Source organism: Anoplolepis gracilipes, chromosome 15 (assembly GCF_047496725.1).
Source record: "Anoplolepis gracilipes chromosome 15, ASM4749672v1, whole genome shotgun sequence".
Classification (NCBI taxonomy): domain Eukaryota; kingdom Metazoa; phylum Arthropoda; class Insecta; order Hymenoptera; family Formicidae; genus Anoplolepis; species Anoplolepis gracilipes.
The window spans coordinates 1,292,172-1,306,672 of record NC_132984.1 but is presented as its reverse complement, the minus strand read 5'-3'; the positions used below and the strand labels follow the sequence as shown (position 1 = coordinate 1,306,672).

The window sequence follows — 14,501 nt, the reverse complement described above, 5'->3', positions numbered from 1 at the left end:
TTTAATTTTTGTCTTTTTAAATTTATTGGATTTTTCGTCGCGTCTCTTTAAAAAATTATATTTTATCTTACAAAATTATGCGATATATATTAAGAAAAAAATACAATGTACAAAAATGCTGTTTACGTTAAAACTGATTTAGAAAAAAAAAAAAAAAAAAAAAAAAAAAAAAAACTCTTGAAAATATTTAGCTTAACGTCTTTCTAATTCGATATTAATTGCATGTGCAAGACGGAGAGACAAGATTCGCCCTGAAAATAAAGCACGATCGATCATTACCACCACACCATCATCGTTACCAAGATCCGACAAGAAGACGAACGCAGCATTTATTTTGACCGAAGGGCGCATTAACCGCCCCATTTGACGTCCATTTTTTCCACCATTGCTAATTATATCGCCCGCTCGCCCTTCTCGTACATTGATTTTACGACGGAAATAAAATTCACCGCCACGGTAAAAGCCCACACGTATGTTTATATTTAGATGCAAGAGGCGTATCGTCAATATATGTCTTTCGATAATACGGCCGCTGAGCAATCATTTTCAAATTTGTTGCAAGCCAAATTGTGTAAAACTAGAAAAATTGATTGTTATGTAAAGCATATTTAAATTTACAAATTTCAAGTAATATTTGATTAATCTAATTTAATTTAATTTAATTAATTAATTTAATTAATGAGATAATAAATTAATAATAAATGATAAAGATTAATAATAATAAAATTATCTTTAAAAAATTTATATATATATATATATATATATATTCAAGTATAAATTTACAAATGTATTAAAATTTAATTTTTTAATAAAATGTATAACATTTGATAAAATAAAATTATATCATTTAAAGATTTGTATGACTCTATCTCATCGTCCTATTAAAAGATTCCTCGAAATATATCACGAGAGTTCTAATGACGCCTTATTTAAATATATTAATCAGCTGTCCTTACATAGAAGCATCTTGGTGCGCGATTGTTATGAAGCGATATCAATTCGTTGCTATTTGCAGAGGCTGGTGAAAGGGGAGAAAGAGCGATAAAACGCGTGTTTCATCATTGTCTTCAATTTCTACCGCGCAATGACTTCGAGCCGATGTATTATGCAACGACAATGAATCTCTCCAACGGCGAACAAGCCGAGTCTAAAGTTCATCGCTGCGCATTACGAGTAACGTTCAATGACTCTCTTATATCAAAATGCGTTGGTGTTAGATGGCCGAGCGACGATTTATCAGCACGAGTATCGAAAACACACAACATTGACTCTCGGTCTCTCACTCTGTCAACAAAACTTACCAACGAAAAGAGAAGCTGCAGCCAGAATAAGCAACAAAATAATATTATTAATGTGATATAAAAATAGTAATTAATAATAAAATTAATAATAAAATAAAATAGTAATTAATAATAAAAAAAAAATCTGTTACACTTACATTTATATCCATGGGATTTTCAAAATTTTACTTATACTAATTTTCTAATGTTTGTCCCACGATTACAAGCGATGATGAAAAGCAATTATGCAATGTTTTTTTTTATATCAAAATCGTCATTAATTTCTCTTTGATACAGGTCAAATTCCGTCGCGATAACAAGTTATAAGAAAGATAGTATACAATATTATCTGCGATACAAAAGAATTTCGTTTGACGATTATAGTTGACGAATTTGTTATATAACGATGAAATAACATCGATAAACCTTATCGAGAAAAAGCTTATCTCCCCAACAAGCGTTTTTGGTGACCTCAATTTCAATCTCCTAATTAAAACGAGCGGCTTAATTTTTTTAACAAGTTTACATATCTCTATGATTCTCTCAGATGTCTTTGACATGTTTGTAAATTGAACGACTATCGCGTCTAATTCACTTATAAAATTCGCGCGTCAAATTAATATTTTCACGGAAAATACATATATATAAATATATGTATATCGCGCTTCGTGTACAAGTTTTGAGATATTTTTGAATTTTATTTCTTTCCCCTAAAAAAAACTGACCCGAGAAATCGCGCACGTGACATGAACTCCGGTGACATGTACACGCGATCTGAAGCGAACAGAGTTCGATTAACTTCTTTCTCTTTCAAAAACGTGACACGTGCCTTCCTTTTCCTTTAAGAAACGTGACGAGCAGGGCTGGGCGATTCGCTTATGCAACGTGTCACTCGTAATAAGCTTTTACATCAGTGACAGCCGGCCATGGCCGCGTGTCACGTGTGTCCGCGAAAACGTGTAAATACCTCACGAGTTCTCGCGGAATTCGATCGCGCAAAGTACGAGGACGAGACAAGCCGACTACAAGTGTTACGTGCAAGTGGGAGAAAAAAAAGGAATTAATAAACATTGACTTTATCGATAAAAATACGATTTTATTCGAAACTCCATTATAATGACTAACCGCAATCAAGTTTCAAGTAAAACATTACATCATTGTGATTAATAAGAGTTTGTGTCGCGTACATTATTACTTATAAATATCATGGCAGGGAAGACTGAATTTTAAATTCCATAAAAAAAACCAAGTCTTCAAAGAAAACTTGATTGCGACTTGATTGCAGCTAGTTACAATAGTATTGAACGAGGTCATAAATGATTTAAAGTTCATGTTCTACGAATAAAACAATGCAAAGATTCACGAATTAATCTAATAACAGATATAATGTAAAATAACATGCTCGATTTCCCGCAATCATTACGATACATGTAATAATCGTAAGATAACATCAGCGTGTTTACATAGAAACGAATGAAGGTTTTGAATCGTTGGCGATCCTCAACGACTCTTGCAGAATAAAATTAGTTTCTGTGATTGTAGTTTAACTAAAAATACTAAAATCGCGGAACTCACGTTGCTGCCAACGCGACTTTAATCTCATTTAAATAGTTATAATATCTACATCGTGATGCAACAAATTCAAGTATAATCGATACATAAAATTAGACTAGATGACGATTGTGATTAATATTTAATTGTGATTTGATCAAATCGTTCTTATCTTATGATTTACATTTAACATATATGTATACTCATTCAAGACTCATTGAAGAATTTTCTAAATTAAATTCTAATTATTTCTTCTTTATGAATTATTTCCCCATTACGCGTCTCTTGAATTTATTTTTATTCGTGTATTATTAAAATTAATTATTTTTGTAAATTAATATTTAAACAATTAGCAATGGTCGTATTTATTTCGCTACTTTTATAATTATTTATTTTATTACACGTATTACAATATAAAATGCTGGCGCAAAATTTTTAAATAAATTAGCTTCCGGATGATATTTATATGTTTAAACAAAATGTGATTTATATAATTTTATTTTAAACAGTCTATGCATTCGAAATGTGCTGCATTTCAACGTACACTTACACCCAAAGTTACTTAACTTGAATATTTTCAATTTATAAATCTAATAACTTGTCCAACAACTTTTATATATTGCATTTAAATTAAAGCAATTAAATATTTCGAAACTAAATTGTTCTTAAAGTCTACGCGTTACATTTCGTGGTCAAGATCAATAGATCAATAAAAGCTGCGTCAGCCGAGGGAGAGGTAACCGTAGAGGAAACCTCGTTAGCCAAGGTATAACACATCCTTCTCATTAGTGTCGGCTGTAAAGCTATCCTATGAGCAGCACGTGACTATTATACGTTACAGCTTATAGTATCACAAGTTTGCTTACTTCGAGTTGCCGTTACATAACACTGATCTTGTGTGATCTCTCTCTTGTGCGCTCTTTTCCTCTTTTTCCATACACGACTCGCACGCGTGCGAGATCACGCATAGCCACGCGTGTGTAGCATAATAATGTCGCAACTTACCTATCGGCTACCACTTCAAACTTATCGAAAGTCCAAGGTTCACTTGTCTGAAAGTGGGAAAAATTAATTAATCTAATTAAATCAAAAAGAAAAACAATTAATCTTGGATAATCTAACAGAGACTTTATTGTATATTTTTTCTCCTCGATATTATAAAGTAAAGACTCTAACATATATTAAATAAACCTGTTTGGTGTGTTTTAGCAATATATGGAAAAAACAACGTGTAAAAAGTTAATATATTTCACACTTTATAAATCTCATCGTTTTATTTTCAATTGATATCTCAGATAGATGATAGAGTCTACGTTAAACTTATATTCAACTTATTAATTGAAAACGCACGTCAGTGAATATATATATATATATATATATATATATATATATATATATACGACGTACATCATATTCTTACGAAAGACAGAAAGATTTCAGCAATAGCAGTTGGAAATGTAATTCGCGCGGGTGAATTGAACCAGAAAATGGAATGGACTTGGCTGCGTTGCGAAACAGAGTTCGAGAGGGGGGGGGGAAAAAAAAAAAGAAAAAATAAAGAACGGGACTAGGTCGGGTATGTAGACCATAGGCGAACGCGAACGGGTCTCGTGAGTCACGGTGAACACAAAGGGACGGATATCGAGAATAGTCTGATACAGCGGTAAATCCGCTATATAAGAAGAGGAAAACTGATCACGTCGATCCAAAAAAAGCATCAAGTCACGATGAAATGCGACTAATGTCTTTTATAAATCAGATCCGTACGCATGATAACATCATTAATTCAAGTAACACGATTTAATAATTAAATATTATTGTATAAAATCAGCACTTCCTTTAATATTACAAATTTTTCCGCGATAATGATGATTACGATAGTGCGATGCAAATTTTAAAATTGATCGAATATATCAGCAGTTTTTAAAAGAGACAGAAGAAATTAAAAATAAATAATAAATAATAAATAATAAATAATAAAAATAAATAGAAGTAAATAAAATGAGATAAAATAAAAAATAAATAAGAGTTGGAATATTTTTTCCAAAGTATCGTCGCGTTTGCATTTTGCGTATGCGCCAACAGTTTTCGACACGAATTAAACACGTGATTACTCGTGCTTGATCTAGCAGTTCCTCGTGCGAAGCATGCGGGATCATGTATTCTACTCTCGCACGTGTCACACGTCTGCGATCCCGCCGTGCACTTCCGCACGCGTGCATGCACCCGCAATGAGACAGGCGGTCGTCGATGTTGCCGCAACTTACGTGATTCACGTCGATATTAATTCCTGCAACGCGGAAAACTCTAGAATAAAGCGACAACATTGAAATATTCTCTAAAAATGATAATTTTTATTTTTCAATGAAATTAAAAAGTAATCTTCAACTCTGTCAATTTAAAAATATTATTTCTTAATAGCTTCTTACAATTTTTTTATTATTACAATTGTTGTTCTCTAATCATTTTTATATTTTATATTAATGTAATGTTTAGTTTTTTTTCTTTATACATATAATAAAGTTGTAGAACAACGGAAAAATTCTATACAGTGTCGATAAAATTTTAATTGCCAAAGAAATCGCTATTCTAATATCTATATACGTTTCTACAATATAAGTTTCGACAAACTTTAGCTATTAATTAAATTTTGCATTGTTCGAGAACATAAATTTCAACTGACAACAATATAGTAATAGATGCACAACTATTGTCTTTCAAAGTTCAGTTTAGAGTGAGAAACTTGCGAAATAAAGTCGCAGTGGAGTAGATTTAACCGTAGAGCGGGGTAGGTATAGGTGCTCGTCGATCGAAGGGATGCGACAAAACGGGCAACGTGTCGCTTTCAAAAGATATCTGTAATCGATGCCGCTTGCGTCATCCGCTCGAGACGCCCGATCAAGCGAGTGATACGTCGCAAGCGAGGCGGCAATTAGTTGCGATTGTCGTTATTTATTTTTTTAAAAAAAGGCCAGCTCCGGTTATATCAACGGAAAGATCCGCTCCTTTCGTAATAAATCCGCATAAAAATAAAAAAAAAAAAATAAATAAATAAATAACTATAAAAACTGACGAGGAACGAAATAAAAAGCCAAACGACAAATATGATATGGGAAGTATCGGTTGTATAAATTGATTTTCTTTCAAATAATGAAAGATTCGATACTCCATCGCGATTGAATCCTCGCGCGTGTATCTTAAGGCAAAAAAACGTGATCGTTATACAACTTCGCGTTAATAATAACACTTTGCTATCTTATTGAATCGTATATATTAGGTGTATCTTTCATCGTCGATTTATGCAGCTTTAAGAGTCGTGGAAAAAACCGAATCGCAATCGTATCACGCGTGACGATATTATTTGTTGGACAAAAAACATTTTAATTATCAAACAAACGACTTTTTTAATGCGTGGCTTTGGAAAAAAAAAGTTTTTAACGAGCTCTACTTAATGACGTAAAAATTCCGAGTGAACGTGCACACTGTGCTCCTCACACGTGAGCACGTGAGCGTTACACAACGACGAGAGAATATGCAATGTCGCCTCGTAATATGTGCTATGTCCGATGAATGGCACACGTTCATATCCATTTCGCAAGTGTGACTGACAAGTTCGACCGTGCACAAATAATCACGCACGTTCTTTGTTGCAAAAGAAAGTATAGCAAAGTAAGACTTGAAAATAAGAATATTTAAACTGTATCTCACCTATTATGAATTATGCACACACGAATATGTATTTTGTTAGTGTAAAGTATTAACTACCTTATGACAGTTGGGAAATTTTATTGAAAAAATATTCAAATAATTTCTTTCACTAATATTAAAAGATGTTTCAAACGTATAATTATTGTTGTGTAATCAAAGACATTAAGCAATCAATTAAAATGTTATTTTCAATTGATTACCTCCAATTATTATATAAATATAATATTTTAATATTAATCACTATAATCAATTTGTATTTATTATTCTTTTACAATTTACATTTCTTTGATTTTCTTTTGCTCATATTTCATTAATTTATATTAGTTGCTTTCGCATAAATTTTAATATCTTTGAAATATATATTATAAAATAAAATACTTTAAAGTTAAATTTTAAATATATGAAAAATTATAATAAGAAATAGAACTTGTTGTAAAAAAACGCATTTTTATTATAGAAATTGTAATCAAATTAATCCACACGAAAAAATCATATATTAGATTAGACTAACGAGTTGTAAGATGAAGGAAAATAAAAGTAAAAGAGAACTTTGCATATCACAATATTTCTTTTGTCAAATTTTATGTCACTGTAACATATATTCCACGCAGATAATGGTCGATATCGTCAACAAACGTACGTCAATGAAAATGGAATGTTGCTCAATCAATTTGCATGCGCGAAGATAATTCACTTATATAGTCCGCGAGAGATCCGTTTCTCGATAAATAGAAACGATTGAATCAATTTGATTCAAATTCGCGCGAGATTATCGAGACAATCGAAAGTTAACAATAGAATTTATTAGTTAATGCGAGCTCCTAGACAACTGCATATTCCTAAGTGTTTGATTTTTACTGACCTTAGTCGTGAACAGCGTGACGTAAACCAGCTTATTATGTATGCACATTATCTATTTACGGAGAATTAAAATTACATTATGCAAAAAGTTATTGCAAAAATAACACTAACCTTTTATTTCTTATCAGCAGCTACTCGATCGTTGTTCTAATTTAATATTCTCGGCAAACTAAATGGAAAAACAAAGTTAATTTGTTATGTATGTTTAAAAAAAAAAAAAGGAAAAAGAAAATCGAATATGATACTGTCGTAGAAACAGTACGATAAATCGATTTAGTTTATACAATCTAAAAAAATTATCTGAATAAAATGAATAATATTTCTTGCAAATCAATATCGAGATATATGCATGTGAAAGATTGAGGAGACGTTACTCCTTTTCTTACAAAATGTCATCCAACTAATAAAGAGAAATGCGTTTATGTTAAAAACGAATAATATTTTTTTTTAAATATTAAATGGCAAACTGTATGTACGTATGAGCACGTTGCATTAGCGTGAAAAGTTATCCAGCATGAAGGGGGGGAAGGATACCTTATCTACTACGTGCTACTTACGCACGTTACAAACGTTACGTGGTACCATATTACAATCGCGCAAGCGACAATGAGAATGTAAATGAGTCAATGCGCATTGATATGGATATGAGTTTGCAATCTCATTGAATAATAATCATCGAATAACAATTACTTGAAATTTGAGGGGCTTGACTGGCCAACGATAAACGTCGGCGATAAAAAAAAAATCATTGTCATAGAATCTTACGCACTATTAATTAATTAATGCGCATTTAACAAGGTTCAGAATTTTTAACATTATATTCAAAAACCTTACTTGTACGATAGAAATGAATAAAGCAATAATTCTGAGCAATATATTTCAAATGTAAATTATTAAAAATAATTATTTAAATTTGTGTTACGTTTAAATAAAATCTAATTCGCTAATCAATTCAATACTTCAAATATTATGAGAATTTAATTGACATGCGGAATTATATACTATTTTTATATCTCATGTATAAATATTTTTCTTTATATTTTTTTTTCCAAATACTAATTTCTTAATATATAATATACATATATTGTAAAAATTGTAAAAATGTATTGTAAATGTATAATAAATATTAAAGAATATATAAAACAAATGAAAATTCATGCGCAAATTTTAATTTAAATATTATTTCTCTTTAGATATCGAAAAATATATATAAAAGACAATAGTGATAAAGATCCATAGATAAGCTTAAAGATTTGTACTTAAGTTTCTCGAAAAGGAGGACCGATTTGTTATTTAAATGCAAACACACTTCTTGGGACGCTAATGCACATGCAGCTGACCCAGTTGCAGTAAATGAATTAGCATAGGCGAGAGAGGGACGTGAGTACGCGGTTCGAACGCGTTTCAAAACATTTCACAATAGACGTTGTTTGAAGAGTCATTTCGGCTTCTTCGATCAATGACTACGAGACTATTGAAGCGCACGTTTGTTTGCCGTGCGTCTCGATACGGTTATCTCGCAAGATTTCTAGTACGAGTTGTAGGAAAAAAAAATATCAGACTATCCTTTCGTTTTTCTGTTGCGGAAAATGTGTCCATTTTTATTAGAGCGCCCCCATGGTGAAGAGAATACTGTGCAACCTTTATTATTAAATCAAGGTTGTTGGCTTTCACTCTGTAATATATTATATATGGAATGGCAAGATATAAGATCTCTTTGCATTACACCATTGCTTACTGTGCGCACCTTTAAGATCTAGCTGCACCGATAATGGAGGGAATAGAAATAAAGATATTCGACATAATATCCCGATAAGTTATTCAACATTATAGCGATATTTCTCGCTTTATTAAGAATAAGAGCTAAAAATATAATCCGATGGTTAAATGATTGTTAAATGATAGAATTATAGAAACCGTTCGCGTAAATTAATGGTGGCCGCATAAAACTGATTACTTTATTCGCCCTTTATTTATTTAAAAATACCTCGGAAACTCGTGCAAATTCGATTTCACACTGTCTATAAATATATTTTCTTCTTACTCGTTAATTACGAGATTATATTATTCTTGCAAATGTCAATACTAATGTACACGATAAGTCGTAATAAATACTCGGTTATTGATATATCTTTTGGTGTCAGTTATTAATTATCGTTAAACTGCTGTTTACGAAAAATTACGCGGACTTCGAAAGGCAAGTTATCGCTGTTTCGCGCATTTCCCGGAACAAGTGTCACAATAATTCGTTAATCGGTTCTTCGAGATATACATATACCGCTATGTGCATACAAAGTACGCCTGCTTAGCGTGATGTAAGCCAAGTGGATAAGCATAATCGCGGCGAGACCTTGTAATAAAGACGCCATTTTGCACAAGATCCTTACGCAAGTCGTGCAATTTCCCGGTTTGTTTATGCAATGCGTCGCGTACGTAATATTATTCTCTATCTCTCTCTTTCTCTGGTGTCGAAGCCGCGTTTGACAACTATCGCAAAAAATCAAATATTCAATCGGATTTTCCACATTTCAAAATATTTCATGTTTATGCAATTTTATACAATCACAAAATATAAACATAATTACATTTTGCGAATAAACGATAAGTCAAATCGATTAATTAATTAATTAACATGGTTCTTGTCATTATTTTCCTGTTTTTCACAGCAAAAATTGTTTATTATTTTTACTCTCGACGTAGGTAGTTATTTTCAAAGGAAAATCTGACGCAACATTTGTCGACGCAAATATCCAGCTAATAAATTAATTGTTTTAATCATACAGATTAAGATATATCGCAAAATATGTCATACGCTTTGTGTAAGGAGCTCTTCTTTATCGCTTCCATGTGATTATTTAATTCGCGTATAATCTTCGCTTTGTACTTAATCCCTACTTTCTATCAATTACGTATCGGTTAAAATTATATATCATTATCATTATATATACATGTCGTGCACTCTGCATTTATTACACCGATAATACAATTCCGTCGGGCTTAATCTGCGTAGCGAAGCGAGTTAAAGCGTATCATCATTATTATTATTATTATTATTAAAGTCTCTCTCGACGAGCGGTATTTTTCTCGGCACGTCCAGAGTCTCGAGGTAAAGTCTCTCGGATGTCGGTGACCAGGCGAAGGATGCAGCTGCAACAGACAAAGGCGCTAACCGGTGGAAAGACGACGACGACGACGACGACAACGACGAGCTTTTAGGATGCAGCTGAAATGCCGTGGGCGTTGGTCCCTGAATTCTTTTACGATTTTTGTCTGGCTAGAGTATACGCGTGACAGAAGTGACTTTAGCGGGGCAAAGCGACCGTGATTTATCCGTCCTTCCGTTCGTCCATCCTTCTCTCTTTCTCCTTCTTTCTCCTTCACGTGTTCGCGTCTTATTCTCGTCTTGCCGGTTAATGACGCGTTCGCGAAACATTATTTTTACACCGCGGCCGCCCTTTTTTTTTTTTTTTCTTTGCCACCCGGCTTTTTGCCGCGACTTGCATGCACCAAATACGATTCACATGCGCCATGGGTCATGTACGAAGGTGACGCGCCCGAAAGGGTTCCTTCGTCTGCACTTGCTGGGGAACGAAGACATTTTTAAATCCCGAATGCACGTGGCCTTGTAAAAGAGCCGAGTTTTTCAGATAACCGATGCGCAAGGAAATAAAATATTATACATGTATTGAAATATAAAATATATATAAATTAAAAAGAATACATTATTTTAGTCAAATATGTAATTTTTCCAAGATAAATTTCGATAATTTTTATATACAACAATTTTAATATGTTAAAAAGACATTTATTTTTTTTTATTAATTAATATTTCAAATTTTTTTAATTTTATCAAATTTCAATGACAAACAAAATGTTCTTTGCATCTTTTCTCTGCATGACGATGCGTAATCAACACGTCGAAAACAACAAGTGCCTTCGAGTAAACTGCAAAGATCGGAGAAGGCCTAGACATAGATGGCCAGGCGTCCGTGCGATGCAAATAGTAAAACATTTCGTAATAAAGTATTAATTGAGGCGATAGGCGACACGACAATTACATAATTTAGTGTCTTCGTTAATCTTAATCATCATCGATAATTATTACCGTTGAATTTATGACATTTTTCAACTTGCTTGCGACATATGCTATGCGCGCTCGATTAAGCTGACGTTATCATCATCTCAATTATTTCGTAATATCACTTCTCTCTTAATTCGAAAATAATCCAATAATTCATTTTATAAAAGCATATTTTTATAAAAAAAAAAAGCATCATTGTAATATAATAATAAATAATATTCTCCAACAATTATTTGCGACTAGGCTCGAATGTGAAATCACAGAATTTGTCTCTTCGAGAAGGATTAATTTTCGACTCTTTATTCTCGAGATCGTACGATAGCGAGACATACGCTAACGAGTAACGAAATGGAGAAGAAAAAAGAGAGAGATGCTGAAGGACATAGGCTTCTCTCTCTTTCTCTCTAATTCCGTTAACTTGCTTTCTTTCAGGCCTAACGGTGTGGTTCGGCAATCTCTTGACTATTCGTTACGTCATATTTCATAATACACGAGACGGCCGTCATGTTATTACGCATATAGGCCAATGGATTGCATACAGCTAATGCGCAATTAGCACTGCCTTCGCAATTCTTAATTTGTAATTCCCGCAAAATTAATATCTTTTCTGTGATCGGTAATGATTCCTTCGACTTGTCGAAATAAAATCAACGATACAGGCTAATACGCGACTCGAACTTTAACTACGATCTGCAACTAAATATATACATATTACAGTTTGAAATAGTTTCGTAAGTACAGCTATGACGTTTCTATGAAAATTACAGAAAAAAAGGTAAACGTTTAAAAATCATCAGAGACGGTAAACGTAAATCTCGGAATTGAGGGGAAAAAAAAAAAAAAAAATATCGATAGAGATCCGTTATCTCGTTTACAAAGTTGCATCAAGTTGGGCGAAGCAAATAAATCACGATCTACTCAATTCATTCTCCATTATCCGCAAATCGAAAAATATGCGCCATGTCCATAATCGCGAGAGGAGAATTTACGCGAGTCCGGGACAGACGCGGATCGGCTATCGATATCGGTAAAGAGATTGGTAATGAATCGGAACAAGCCAAACTCTCTCGCGTGCGCTAACGGTAACTATTCCCCGTTACGTGTGCAGCCGCGGAATAAGGGTAAACCGAATTACGGATCCGGACTTTATCGGACAATTCCAGACCATCGAAGCGATCTTAAGGCGAGCACCTGGTTTGGAAGCGATAAAAAAAAACAACAATCTTTATGAATTTTAAATAAAACGATGGCGTACTGTTATCAATTTCAGGTTTGTACATATATTTTATTCATACTTTACAGTGTTCATGAATTTTTATACATAAAATCAATGTGACATAGTTGAGATATCTGGGCAACAGACGTTCTACATTGACCTTGTTAAATCGCTGTTAAACTGCAAGGCCAAAACATGTCATCTGATTACAAAAAAAAAAAAAACCCAATAATTATGCCAGTATTAAAAAATTCATTTTTGTACCATTTTTGTTTTCTAATTAAATTTGTCGAAAGATATATTATTTTTCAAAAATTCAAATGTAGACATGTAGTCTTACTTTTGAACTATATAATAGATTGCCCATATCAATGTAAGAAAATTTTCAACGAATCAAATTTTCAGCAAATATTTTTGAATAGTTTTTATTTAAGAAAATGTAACAAAAAAATTGATTTTTTAACTCTCTCTCCAAATCAGGTGATCTCTTCCTTCTAGTCGACTCATCACTTGGATTTTCGAGCTTATCTATAACACGTGAATCCAGAATTTCTCTCACAACTATAGGGATTTAAATAACTCAAGTATCGAAAATCTAAGAAATAAACGAGAATATTATTCAAGAAATTTAAGATACATAAATTTGTAACTCCTACACGAATAAAATAAAAAGTTTCCGGAAAATACCAAGAGAGTCGAGTACGTCTAAAGACTATGCGTATAGTTTAACGGTAACTGCAAGATCCCGGGATGAACGATTCTCGTCTCGTGATTCCGAACGACGAGCGTGTTCTCTAAAAGGGGTCTCACCTTTGCTCTACATCGGCAATAACGCGACGCGCGGTGCGAGATGTGGAACGCCATCGAGCGTATCCGGGGCAGAGCAATAACGATAATGGGTTAAAAACGTCGACACGCGACACCCTCATGCAGATATATTCGCGATGATTGCGTCACAGTTGCTTTATCCAGTTGAAAAAAAAAATAAAAAGAAAAAAAAAAACTTCGAGGAGACCACAAAGAGAGTCCCGAAATTCAACGGGATTATAAATCTCAAAAATTCAATGTTCTGAAAAAGAAAAAAAAAAAAAAAACTCGAAAAGGTCAGGGACGTGGAAATTCGAACACTCGACGATCTAAAGAACCAAGAATGAATCAAGAATTACGCGTTAAAATAGACGCCATTTTCAAAGTTGCGTAATCATCTGTGTAATCACAGGTTACGAAGGAGCTAAGATCGCAGTGAAGAATTAATTACGATAGAGACGAGTCACGGTTAAGAGGCAAGAGTCTTCAATGACACGGTGTTTGTTTGCGCGGGAAGGCGGGAAAGCGTTGCATAATTGGCGATTATCCGATAGAAAAAGAAAAAAGACGACAAAACTGGAACAAGGATGCGCGTGTATCTAATAGCAGCAAAAATAACTCGTTTCTTTCCTCTTTTTTAATCGACAAGATAATATATATTAGGTAAACTCGGGTAAGATGGCCATAGTTTTTTAAAATGCAAAAAACACACTTTTATTTTTGTTATTTTTTAATAGCGTTTGACATGTTATCTTCACTGAAGCTTCAATTACGTAATATTATCGAAATTAAAAGGAAAATATTTCATAGAAATTTTATATTATCGAAATAGTACAACCTAAACATTGGCAATCTTATCCAACTTTTAAGGAAAAGATGACCGTAGTGACGGAAAGATGGCCATAATATTTATAAAAAAATAGTGAAAACAAAAATAAAAATTATAGGTCATATAACAATTTACGTATCTTTATAATATGTCTAACGTCCATTACAA

At 32.9% G+C, this 14,501-nt stretch overlaps 1 long non-coding RNA gene across 1 annotated transcript in view; it reads right to left on the bottom strand.

Moving 5' to 3' along the window:
• Positions 1–3,802: 3,802 nt before the first annotated feature.
• LOC140674077 (uncharacterized) overlaps positions 3,803–14,501 on the bottom strand; it is an 88,741-nt gene continuing 78,042 nt past the window's right edge. Inside the window, exon 4 of the long non-coding RNA XR_012048157.1 lies at positions 3,803–3,883. This is a non-coding gene — a long non-coding RNA (uncharacterized lncRNA). The remainder of the gene's footprint in view (positions 3,884–14,501) is intronic.